General features: G+C 43.0%; 1 protein-coding gene across 1 annotated transcript in view; it reads right to left on the reverse strand.

Annotated features, from left to right (window-relative positions):
- Nucleotides 1-13,270, reverse strand: part of HIVEP2 (HIVEP zinc finger 2) — a 151,590-nt gene that overhangs the window by 58,821 nt on the left and 79,499 nt on the right. The window contains exon 2 of the mRNA XM_084622443.1: nt 4,001-4,098. The gene's annotated coding sequence lies outside the window, so the exon portion shown is untranslated. The remainder of the gene's footprint in view (nt 1-4,000; nt 4,099-13,270) is intronic.

The raw sequence follows: 13,270 nt of genomic DNA on the forward strand, positions 1-13,270 counted from the left end.
CCCAGATAGCTCTCCCATTTACCTCATGTCTCAATGACCAGTTCCCCCTCCTCCTCCTCATGTTTCAGAGAGTGCCATTCCCCTATCCTAGATATTCAGGAGGCCAGCAAGTAGATCCATTGCTCCATTAACTCATTCAGTGGTTTTCTGGGGGAAGAGGAGGAAATCTGCATGTCCCTGTCTTACATTAATAATAGGACTGGAAAACATCGGCTGCTTCCACTTCTTATGCCCCAAGCTCCAATTCACTCAGCTTGGGCTCATGCCAAAATGGGGAGAACGAAGCCCAGACCTGCTGTCGGCTGTAACCCCCAGACCCACCAGAATAACTGGCAATGGGCAGTTTTACCCAGGACTAGGACCCAAAGGGGAGACCCTTGATCCCTCAGGGGCTTCCAGGGTCTGATTCGCTACCGCTTTGCCCCTTGAGCACAGTGAGCTATATCTGGGCAAAGTATGTGTAAAAGGCTTTGGGGATCAGAATGGCAGCATTTGACACCCACTTTGCAGTCGCTTTGGACAGATGTAAATAACAAAAGGTGTCAGGCAGCAGAGAATCAGGCCCAGCATCCTCATAAGAATGCTCAGACAGCAAAGACCACTTGGGCCCTCCACACCACACAGCACCAGAGCCTGAGCACTTAATATCACACCAACATTTCAGTTTCTCCAGGATGGGATGGCCATCACCTTCCAGGGGGTATCTGAGGCTGCAGGCTTGGTAGTATTGCATGCACCTCTCCTGAGGGAAGATATGCTTTCCCAGCCCCCCTGAGCTAGTGCTGCAGAAGACTGCAAGTTTTAGCCCTTATATCAGGCAAGGAAGGGTTCAGTTTGTTAATGGGAATCTTTTTATAGGTCACACACCATATTTACTACCCTACAGTTATTAAGTGTTTACTTTACTATCATTAGCACACAGGGTAACAACACATATTATTACAGTACCAATAGCATAGCCTTAAATAACTTAACTGAGAGCATCTATTCTAAAATTCAGTCGCTCCCAACAAAAAAAGCGAAGTATGCCATTATCAGCCAACTCATCATCAGAGAGAGTTTTCAGCACATGAGAGAGAGCTACAGCAATAAGGGCCCCAGTTCACAGAAGTGCCATAAAGTCACTGGAAAGATTATGTTACAACCCCATTTCAAGGACTGGCCACTGCCCTCCTGCATGCTAATGTGCAACCCTCACCCCAAATCACCATTAGCTCTATTTGCCATTCACATTCTGCCCTGTTGGTGCCCTTTCTCTGTGCTACTATAGCGAGTCAGAACACAGCCAGGACTCTGTTCTTCAGAAAGGAGTTCCATTTATTTTGCTTTCATTTTTGTCAGCGCTTTCCCAACTGCTACTGCTCTCCGATCTTTTGGGACACTGGGCAGGGACAACGGAATAGGTAAACAGAGCTTGGGTTCTTTTTTCTAAGGTAATTCCACAGCCCCTCTGGATGAGATGATGTGTCATCCCCTGCCCACATCCAGCCTGCTCAAACTACGCCCCTCTCCTCCAGCACTGACCCCAGGCAGTGCAAAAAGGCTTCTACTGGTTCTAGAAGGAGGGAAGGAGGAATGGAACAGTGCAATACAGGCAGCTGAGCTCATCATCTGTGCAGAAATGGAGAGATCCACATGCAGAGAGTCTTCTCTATGATCTAGCACAGGGGTGGGCAAACTTTTTGGCCCAAGGGCCACATCGGGGTTGCAAAAGTGTATGGAGGGCCAGGTAGGGAAGGCTGTGCCTCCCCAAACAGCCTGGCCTCCGTCTCCTCCCACTTCCTGCCCCCTGATTGCCCCCCTCAGAACTCCTGACCCATCCAACCCCCCTTGCTCCTTGTCCCCTAACTGTCCCCCTATCTAACCATCCCCCCTGCTCCCTGACTGCCCCGACCCCTATCCCCCCCCCACCTCATGACAGGCCCCCCCTGTTCCCTGTCCCCTGACAGCGCCCCCCCCCGCCCCAAACCTTCACCCCATCCAACTGCCCCTTGCTCCCTGTCCCCTGACTGCTCCCAGGAACCCCACCCCCTTACCCAACCTTCTCCCCCCATTCCCCACCCCCTTACCATGCCACTCAGAGTGGCAGGAGCTTGCAGCCGCACAGCCCAGCCGGAGCCAGCCACGCCGCCCAAAGCGCTGGTGGTGCATCACGCTGAGGCTGCAGGGGAGGGAGGACAGCAGGGGAGGGGCTGGGGTCTAGCCTCCCCAGCTGGGAATTCAGGGGCCAGGCAGGACAGTCCCGTGGGCCGGATGTGGCCCATGGGCCGTAGTTTGCCCACCTCTGATCTAGCATGACTGGGGCCCAAACCTCAAGGCAGTTTTGGGAACAGTTCAAGGAATGAGTGAAAGTTCACAGAGCTCATCCTCATTTAAACCCTCCCACTAATGCACAGAATAAAACATAATTTTCTCATTATTTCCCAGGACTATTGATACAGTATTGACAACTCTAGCAATTCTCTGTCACAATATTTGGTATTTTTCTTAAAGACCCATCTCCTGTAGTCATGTTATTACATGAGAATCCCAGCTTTCATTATTTTTCAAGTATGTTTCTGGCCCTCATAATTTCAGAGAAGAATCCTGAAAATTTGATTCATCTGAACCCTACAAACTCAAAACCCAAAAGGGCACATAAAAAGAACCCAACATTGATCGTCAAATCTCATTATTTTAAAGCTAATTTCATGATTTGGGGCAGGGAGCGGGAGGGCACGGACTCAGACTTGAATGCTTGGGGATGGCTATACTGATAGGAACATAAAAAAAAAAAGATTTTCTCATAGTCTCAGGCCTATGATAGCAATGAAAATAATTTTAAATGCATTTCGTAATAGATGTGAATTTTTAGACAGAATCAAATACATAATCTTTTGAGCCATTGACTACCCAGCCTCACCTCGACATTGGTGAGGCCTCATCTGGAGTACTGTGTCCAGTTTCGGGCCCCACACTACAGAAAGGATGTGGATAAATTGGAAAGAGTCCAGCGAAGGGCAACAAAAATGATTAGGGGTCTGGAACACATGACTTATGAGGAGAGGCTGAGGGAACTGGGATTGTTTAGTCTACAAAAGAGAAGAATGAGGGGGGATTTGATAGCTGCTTTCATGTACCTGAGAGGTGGTTCCAGAGAGGATGGTTCTAGACTATTCTCAGTGGTGGAAGAGGACAGGACAAGGAATAATGGTCTCAAGTTGCAGTGGGGGAGGTTTAGGTTGGATATTAGGAAAAACTTTTTCACTAGGAGGGTGGTGAAACACTGGAATGCGTTACCTAGGGAGGTAGTAGAATCTCCTTCCTTAGAAGTTTTTAAGGTCAGGCTTGACAAAGCCCTGGCTGGGATGATTTAATTGGGGATTGGTCCTGCTTTTGAGCAGGGGGTTGGACTAGATGACCTCCTGAGGTCCCTTCCAACCCTGATATTCTATGATTCTATGTGATGGGTAACTCCAGAACTGCAGGGGATCACTATGTACCGGACACGGAGCAACAATGTTCCCTTACCACAGACAATGTCATAAAGAGTGCACTGTAATTGCTCAATTAATTAAAGGGATATCATCAGTTTATAATCTGGTTAATTTAAAAAATGAGTTCTAGGTATTTTCAGGTCCTGAACCTCCCTGCCAATTTTTGTGGTTTTACGATCACATTGTCCTATTCACTTTGTGAAAGAACCACATACCGAGGGGAAAGTAACTGATTGATTCTACCAGGAAACCTGTGAAAGTGCTGCCAAATGCACTAAGTCGACTAACTCAGAAAACAGAGTAAGTACTTTTTCTTTAACCTCTTTCAGTTCTAGCAATAGTTGGTGTTACTTATAACTAAAGTACGTGAAATATTTAGACAGAACACAGTGTAATTTGTTAGTGTTGTGAGTGAATGCCACATAAATCTTATAAGACTGAAAAGAAATGTTCACCCAGACTGTACAGTCAGGCCTATTGCCACAGTTAAATCTAAGTGCGTCCTCTGTTATTTTTCCTCTTACCTGGTTGATGATGTCAAAGGTGCAAGTGAATAATGGTTCCAATCAAGGCAATTTGGTTCACTACTCCAGTAAATATGGCTCTTTATGATCGTCTCCACCTATTAAGAAAACAAATTTGAAAAAAAAAGTTTTAAAAACTACGGAAAAGCCAGCCTGCTGTTTTATTTGATAACATAATGGCATTGTGATGTTGGCTGTATAAATAAATACAACCACCACAATGAGTCAGTCACTGCCATTTTTTACAACATGTAAGGGGTTTTCTCTGTGAGTAATATAGTACAAGCAATTTGTATCTCTGCTGGGGTTTCCAATGTGCACTGGGTTACAATAAACATGGAAAATTTCTTCAGTGCTGAAGACACTTGATATATGGGGCCAACAGGTACATAGATGGATGCATTTTCAAACACAGGCACACAAATTTAACCTGCAGAAGCTACACAAGCAGGCAGTGCATGCACATTCAGAAAGTATGCAAGCGCATCACATGTGCATCTATACTTAAAACTGCCAACTTCAGTAGTACTTCTGAAAATTTGGTTCCCGAAACCAGAACAACAACAGCAGCAGCATATTTTAAAATAGTTTTTAAAACCCTATTTGGCTGTTGTTGAAATACCAAGTTCTCTCATTTCTGCTGCTTTGCCTTGCAGTCCTGTGCTTTAAAAACAGCTTCGTTTTTTAAATTCACATTTTTGCTTTGTATTAGCTATCTTCAGAGGAGAAAGCACCAGTGTATGTTGTGAATCTCCATTTAATACTTTAACTCACTGACTTTAAAAAAACACACCTTCTTACTCAACAGATCTGCTCACTGTGTGTATTCAGACAGATCTGCGGACGTTACTGACAAAAATGTTTTTACTGCTTTCTAGAATTTATTCCTGCTTGTGCTACACAGTCAATACAGCGGTGAGAGAGTAAGCCTGAGTCTATTCCTGAACACAGAGCTTCAGACCAGTAGTTAACTAAATTCCAGTTGCAAAATTAAATGCTTCCTATTTACTGGGAGCCCCAGTGCATACAGTGAGGTTATTTAGGGTACACTGGCAACTGGCAAGAAGCCTGAGAATCACATCTAATCTGCATACACAATGGACTGGATTACAACTGCCTTGGTTTTTAATACAGTGGTGTTGCCTGTTGAGGGGTGGCCAGAGGCTGCTTCATGTTTGGGACACATTTACTCCACAAGATACACTCTGATACATTCCTGTCTTAGGACCTGCTCCCATAGAAGTTGATGGCAAAACTCCCACTCCCATTCAAAAGGCTTAAAAGGTTCAATGGCATGATTTTCCATGCTGCATCATATGCAGTGCAATACCTAGACATGATGGGATGGGCTAAGGACAGGATTTCCACTGTTGTGAGAATGCAGATGTGGTTTAATAGAAGCACAGTGCCAAAATCCAAAGGATGAAATAGGCCTGGAACCATTTAGTAATAAAAGACATATGCTTATGTTTTTTTTCTGTAACGTTTGCTATCAGCAACAAAAACAAATAGGCAAATGATAATGTGTTACTAACCAGTAATGTAAACAGTGGTCTATGCAGGCATTTGAGCATATAAAAAACCATATGTTCTGGCTCCAGACCCTTACACTTTATAGCATTGATATAACTTTCTAGGAAATTAATTTGGATATAGAGTCAAGGAGCTACTTTTGAACTTTTGAACTGGTGGGGCCCAATGAGGTTTTAATCTTTATGGGTGAAATCCTGGCAACATTGAAGTAAAATGGCAAAAAAACTCTGACTTCAATGGAGCCAAGATTTTACCCAACATATTTTTACAGTGTACAGCAGAAAAAATTCTAGGAAGTAAATAAATAAATGACATGGCTCCAGATTACCCCATCCTGCAATAAAACCTGGGTGCCCCTATATACAGCATGTGTTTCCTATAGTAAGATAAAGATAAATTCCAGCTTCACCCTTAGAAACACGGCCCTTTCATTCTGTGGAAACATGGCTCACTGGCTTCAATGATGCCTGTAGCACTTGCAGACAGTTGTTTTTAATTAAAGTTCCCCAGTGTGTCATAAATATGCTTATTTAATCCACATAGTAAAAACAGTGGGTTTAATTCTCATTTACACTAAATCTGTTGTATATCGCTCTGACAATAGTAAAGGAGACTTAGTGTAAACAAGAATAAAGCATAGTGTGTGAAAGATGTTATTCACGATGCAAAACAAAACCAAACACCACACTGCTGTCCCCTCTCAATAGCTGCAAAGGGAGTATTGAAGCTGGAATCACTGAGGAACTCTATTCTGTATTCACTGATTTCAAATTTGCCTTTTAACATATGGGAGTCAAACTCTTCTTTCACGTACAGCAGTGTAACTTCATGGACTCAATTACATACAATTACACTGACAAAACTTAGAGGAGAATTTAGAGTCTGATCTAAATGCCAAAGACTCCCACTGACTTTGGTTAGAGATGGGTCAGGTCCTTAATCCATACTTTGGAAAGTTTATTCTTGCTTAGACAAAAATCCCAATGAATGGAAGTTTTGACTGAAGAAAGATGGCAAGACTTGGTTCATGTAGTCCTTCTGAATTTCCTTAATCACATCTTAAAACTGCATTGTAGTTAAAGTATAGTGCGTGCTATGAGGAAGTAGCCAAGCCATAATTTCTGTAACAACCCAGACAATGCATGTGTCCAACAGAATTATACTGCCCAATTAAGGCACCTAGCAGCATTGTTGCCATACTAAAAAACAACTTTTAATTTGTTTGGATCACTTGAATGACTAAAAGAAGATTTTAAAATGTGCACAATCTCTGCTTCTTTGATAGCATGATTAAATAAGCGTGGGTGTACCTGTCCTTTAAGAACTGTCCACTGGACATGCAGAGCAATACAACAATAATCTGATAATTTGCTAATATGTGATCAGACCTGATCAACATTTTCTAATCTACTGCAGTTGTTTGTGAGCACAGACACTACGACTATAGACACCTTTTAACTCCTCTGAAGTTAAATACAGTAGGAGAAGCAAAACATGGCTTATTACACAAAGTTCAAACTGAAAAAAGATTTTGAATCTCATAAAGGTAGGGATTAGTTTTTACACACAGGCAGAAGTCCACTGGTAATAACTGTTACTGTCTGCTTCTGAAAGACTTTTTCTGTCAGGTTACTTCCCGCACTGCCCTTCGGGAGTTCCACAAACAATTTTATAATTGATAAAGCTGCACCTCGGTGGCAACATAAAAATGTATCAGGAGTTCTGGCATCATAGTCACAGCTGACTTTAAACATTAATTCCTTTGGTGGATAAACAGGAGCTGGGACTTTGGTACTACCTCTTAAATGCTCACTGCACTTGACTTGTAGTTTGACAGTCTTTTATATCTTCCACCTTGCAAAATATTTTAATGAGAACCTAAAGTTTACTGAAAACAACAAATATTCTAACATTTATTACTTGAAGGTTTTGGAAAAGTCCAGTACGTGTTTGCAAGTACCTCAAAAGTGCAAACGGAAACTAAAGCCCTGTCTACATTACAACTGCAATGCTGTTAAGGAAATTTACAATTTGGTTCTCCACAAATTTGGTGGTAAACTTGGATCCATTTCTAGTGTAAAATAGACCTTAACAGTGTTTCAAAACTTGCTTCAAGTCTTGATCTGACCAGGTTTGTAACACAGTGGGGGGCTAACTAAGTTGTAACTAATTTCCTTTGCTGTATTTGTAAGGTAAATGGCATTTGAAAGAGATTCAATGAGGATTTCCAAACATACCCTGAGTGTTTGGACAAATTTAGACACTATCTTAGTTTAGGCCCAAAATATAGCCTGTCATCAAATTGTTTGGTACATGGCTGGATAGCTCAGGGCACTAGTAATTGCATATGTCCCCTGTTTCTATTCCATGGGTTCAAATCCATCTCAGAAAGGGAAAAAGAGTTTCATTTGCATAATCAGAATCACATGACTGACATTCCTTTGAGCTGGTTGATATTTTTAATGAAAAAGTGCATTTAAAGGAAAAAATTAACAGAAAATATTTAATTTTTTCAAAATTTTCTGGGTTTTTTTTCTTTTTTGGACTAAAATCCAAAAATTGGGGGGAAAAATACAGTTTTTGAAAACCAAACTCTGAACATTTTGTTTTCATTGTGAATGGCCCATCCTCATTCCCCCGTTGTGTGAGATGGCTTAGGGCCCACATCAGTGTGTAAGGGGTTTGGACCCACTCTGCATGAATATTCTGCTGTCATCTCTCTCCTATAGAGAATAATCATGGCACTTGCAAAGTATTCTGTGCCTTGCAAGCTCAGATGAGAGAAGAGAGGGTCTACAGTTTGTCCAAGTGTGATGATATGATTGTGATTCTGGTGCATTAAGCTTTAGGCACCAAACACAACCTCAGTAATTTTGCAGTTATCACCCTCAAAGCAAGGTGCAATTAATTACAGTTACACAATTTGATAGCGGCAGTAACTGAGACTGGAAGCACAAAGTTCTTGACAGCAGAGGAAGGTAAAAGCAATGCCACACTCTCACTTAACTTGACATGACCAATGGCAGAACATACCTGTGTTTTACATTACACGTGATACTTGTCCACGGATACCGGCCTATCATCATACTATCCAGGGTTGAGTCAGAAAAAAGAAAAGAAAAAAAAAAAAAAAGGCAACCCTAGCACAATGCTGTAATATCTGTGTTGTAAACAACATTGGAAAATATTTAGATCTTTTTTAAAAGCCTACTGGAATTGTAATTTATTCATGGAAACATTTCTATTAGTCCTTAGATTCTGTAAAAACCTCATCTGGGGGCCAAATTTTACCTGAGAGTGTCCACTTACATTCAGGGGTAAAAAGCTAATTCATTGGATTACATTAAAATGTGCACTGGAACCTTCGTGACTGAGTCTTTTGTAACGTGTCAAATGCAAATTCCCTGTACACTCTCTTTCTGTCAGCAGTTGCCCACTATCCCCTTTTCTGGCTGACCAGAACACCACATTTCATGCTACCATAGAGGCCAGATTTTTTATTCTAGCAAAGGTCGAAATTAGTACTGTAGGAGCACATCCCCCTACTTATAGGCCTGTAACCTCAGCGCAAATAGAAGTTTAGACATCGACAGCCGGGATTCATGCCCTCGCTATCCAGGCTGGAGGCTTAGTGACAAAGTGATGGCTGACATTGTGTCTGTACACAAGTTGCACAACCCATTTGCCTAGTTCATGACTGCCAAGAAAATACAGCTATTTGCACAGCCAGCTGGCATAAAGAAACAAGCACATCTGGTGACCATCTGAAAGTGAGCAGGCAAGCGAACAAGTAAAGGTATAGTAGAGCCCATTTTAGGGCACCACATAAAGCTGATGCTGTAAATCAGACAGAGGTTCCCAGACTTTTTTTTTTTTTTGCTGTACCTCCCCTCTCCATGGGAGTCCCATAACTGCCCCTCCTCCCCCTCAACACCACCCACCTCCGACAGAAAATGGCTCATGAAGGGGAGCAGGCAACTCACCTGCAGGGTGGCAGCAGGCCCCAGCTGGCTCCATCCACGAAGGAGCCCATGGCAGTGTAGAGCAGACCAGGGTCTCCTCACTGCCCTACCACCCCATGCAAAGAGCCTCTTGCTCCTGCAGGCTCTGGAGGGTTTAAAATACACAGGTGTGTGGCCAGCCAGCTGTGCAGGCCCGGGCAGGGCAGCTGTGGGGAGAATGTGCAGGGAGTCTCAGCAGTCAGGGATGAGAGAACGGGGAGAGCAGCAGGTTGCTATGGGGGTAGGGAAGGACTGAGCAAGGCTGAACTCCCCACTCCCCCACAACTGCCGGGGCTCCCTGTTTACTGCTCTAGCCACCCATCTAGCCGCAGCCTCATGCCCCACCTTGTGCTCCCCTGATAACCTTGCCCAGGGGGGCACACCCCACAGTTTGAAAACCAGTACTGTAAATTATTCAAAACAGAGGAAGTAAAGCCTATCCAGCGTATCCTGAGGCGTCTCTATGGTGAAGTACCTTTGTTTGTGTGTCCTCCTCTAGATGATTATCCAGCAATGCCCATTAGCTGATGACAAATAAGCTGGGGAAGGGAGGGCGGCAGGGAGGAGAGAGGGGAAGGTAACCTGCGCTGTGAAGAAACTAAGGCAAAGGGACTCGTGGCTGCCAACCAAGCAGGCTTCAAGACAGTAGGAGTCTTATAAGCCCATGACAATCACTTGAGTTGTTAAAAATGTATCCCACAAGAAAGGGCATCCCTGCAGGTGCTCCCTGTGAGTTTGAGCCCATAGCAGAGCAATGGCAGTAGCCCAATCTCCATCACAAATAAAAGTCAACTTGCCCTGAGACAGTGGCAACCAGCCAGAGGTGCAGAACGGCAGCAGGGAAGTGTGATGCCCAGGAAAAACCAAAATCCGTCAACATGGAAAATCTGAATTCCAAGGACTTAGGCTCTTCCTACAGAGTTTTGTTGTTGTTATCTGCACAATCTAAGATATTTTTCACCATATGATAAAATTAAGACCTCAGTTAGACTGGTGTAATTCCAGAGCACCTCCACAGATATCAGCAAAGTTACTATGGCTTTACATCAGCATAACTAAGATTAGAATCTGAACCTAAGTTTCTGGTTGCAAAGACCGCCTGCACAACATGAACCTGTACATGTTGTCTTTCCAAGTCTGCAGCCTGAGAGATTGAAACAAAGAGCAGTACATTCATTCTACCAGGGCACTGACTCCATATGGGGATTATAAAAATGTAAACACAAACTTTGTTATACCATTTCCAGCAAAATGGTTAAATGTCATCTTAGCACTTTTCCATTGCAGGGATATGCACACAGCCTCTTCCCAATGTACTTGGCATTTATTGTCTACAGAAGGTGAAAGTAAAACTCTCCCATCCTGATTACACTCACACTGCACAGGTGTAAATCACATGCAAAGGGCAAGGCAACAGAGACTGAGGAGCCATAATCACTCTGCACCGATGTCATGGTCTCTTATTATGTGTTCAGTTTGATCGGTAATTTGTTAGGAGCGTGGGTCCCCATCTATACATGGCATGCTGGAGAAGGAATGACTTCAAGCTCCGTTTCTAGCCCAGTGGGCTTTGCCAAAGCACTGTGTTTGATTTGTACGCGTGAAGTGCATAGATATTTTCAGCTCCTGAATCACACTTTGGCTCAACAACCGGCTTCAACTTTTCCTTAACCAAACTATTTTGTTAGCAATTTTTCATTTATTGACTCACAGAACAGAAAATCACCATAGTTGGAAGGGCTATTAAAGAAAAAAATAAGATTGGACCCCCTCCCCCCAAAAAAGAGGCCTTTAAATAAGGCCTGCTTTTATGTTTCTGGTTTTAAAAAAAATTCAGGTGCTAATAAATTACTCAGGTCATCCAAAATTGTTTTAGCTTTCCTAATTTCATTATCTAAATTTATCATTTCTGTTGATTGCTGCTAATCAATGCTTTCTAATGGCTCAGGTGCTCTGACAGTGCAGGAACCAGTTTAGTTCAGTGGAACCAATATAGTCATGAAATAAGAATGGCAGCCAGGCCTGAATATAGCTATTGGAGAGACCTGTTGAAGGGAATGATGGTTACATCTGATAGATCCCATTTATAGTATGTGCTTTTTGCTAAAGAAAAACATGTTTTGCTGTGGTTTCCCCATAAAGTGATGTTGACGTGATCAAGATGCAAACATTACCTGAACTTGGCAAAAAGGAGAAAGCAAAATCTCTTTTTAGGATACAAGAAGAACAAAATATAATTGGCATAGCCTGTATATAACCCATAATCACCGTATCACCTTCTTTCCAGTCTTTAGGGCACATGCTCCCATGGAAGTCAACAGGAAAACTCCATGAGCAGTAACTGCAGAACTGTCTGACTAAAAATCCAATCCTGTTTTCCGCATTCAGGCTTCAATTCAACAAAACACTTGAGCGGGTGCTTAGGTCCATCCGTATTCAGCTGCACTGCTCTAAGCTCTCTAGTGTAGCCGCTCGAAACTGATGGGAGAGAACTCTCTTGTTGACTTAATTAATCCACCCCCAACGAGCAGCAGCACTTATGTCAGCAGCTCTCCCACCGATATTGCATGGTCCACACCAGTGCTCAGGTCGGTATAATTTATGTCCCTTATTCACAGCCCTGAGTGACATAAGTTATACTGACAGGTTTCAGAGTAGCATGTTAGTCTGTATTCACAAAAGGAAAAGGAGGACTTGTGACACCTTAGAGGCTAACACATTTATTTGAGCATAAGCTTTCGTGATGCATCCGATGAAGTGAGCTGTAGCTCACAAAAGCTTATGCTCAAATAAATCTGTTAGTCTCTAAGGTGCCACAAGTCCTCCTGTTCTTTTTATAAGTTATACTGACATAAGTGGTAGTGTAGACATAACTGTATTAAGAATGTGCTTAAATCCCATTAAAGCTTGAAGTCAACTTCAACTTAAGTACTTTTCTGAGCAGGGAAGCTTTGCTGAAATTTTGCCTGAGGCTCAGATACAACAGGAGATTAGCCTGAGTGAGGAAGGTAGGACTGGGCTTCTAGTCCAACTGTCCCATCAAGTTAAGAGTGATTTAAACTCTACTTTAAAGATGTAAACTGCTTTTCTTTAAATACTTCTATGGGTTAATTCAGCAAAAACCTATAATAGTCTGCTTCATTTCATCTGGCCTGCAAAAATGACAAAAATATTCAGGGACTCAAGCTTTGCTGAACATACATACACACACAGGGTTGGGCTCTCAAAAGAGCTTAGACACCTAACTGCCACTTTAGGTACCTAAATCCCAGAATCAGGCCCCACTGGGATTCACAAAACCCCCTCCCAGCTGCTGCCAACCATGTAGGTGCCTAAAATCACTCGGCACCTACATTTTTGTAGTTAATGTTCCCTAGGCACCTACGATCCTGATTTTGAGCATGCACACTATGTGCTCACATCAGATGTCTAGATGTCTAAGCCTGAAAGAAATGCTTGAACCAGGGGAAGCTAGGCATTCCTCCACTTAACTCTCCTGTGGGGCCCAATCCGGATCAGGTCCTTACACCCAATTTTACACTAAACAAGAGAATAAGTGGGAGCACATCCTTCATAACTTTTAGCCCAGGGGTTAGAGTACTCAGCTGGGATGTGGAAGACCCCCCAGTTCAAGTCTCCCCTCCACCTGAGGGGGAGAAACGATTTGAACAGGGATCTACCACTTCTCAGATAAGTGCCCTAACTATTGTCTATGGGATATTCTGATGCAGGATTT

Source organism: Lepidochelys olivacea (genome assembly GCF_965140295.1).
Source record: "Lepidochelys olivacea isolate rLepOli2 genome assembly, chromosome: 3".
Lineage (NCBI taxonomy): Eukaryota > Metazoa > Chordata > Testudines > Cheloniidae > Lepidochelys > Lepidochelys olivacea.